The following is a 311-nucleotide window of genomic DNA, read 5'->3' on the forward strand; positions in this document are numbered from 1 at the left end:
GCAGTAATGTGTTAAAAAAAAAAAAATAGATTTAAGAAGGAAATAGGCAAGAACTGGTTTACCCATTTAGTGTTCAACGAATGAAATAGACTTAGTAACTATATAATGAGCGCTGAAACTATCGGTTGTTTTAAGAAAAGGTTAGACAACTTTATGGATGGGGATGACAGGTGGTAATGAACATGGAACTGCCTAGTGTAGGCCTTATGGTCTCTTGCAGTCTCTTTCATTCATCTCCGCGCCATCCCCTTCGTCGCCTCTCTCGATTAAATTAAGTTTTCTTTGTCGTTACTGTCGTTACAAGTGTCTTA

This window comes from Oratosquilla oratoria, chromosome 23 (assembly GCF_046742065.1).
Source record: "Oratosquilla oratoria isolate Oo_2021 chromosome 23, ASM4674206v1, whole genome shotgun sequence".
Lineage (NCBI taxonomy): Eukaryota > Metazoa > Arthropoda > Malacostraca > Stomatopoda > Squillidae > Oratosquilla > Oratosquilla oratoria.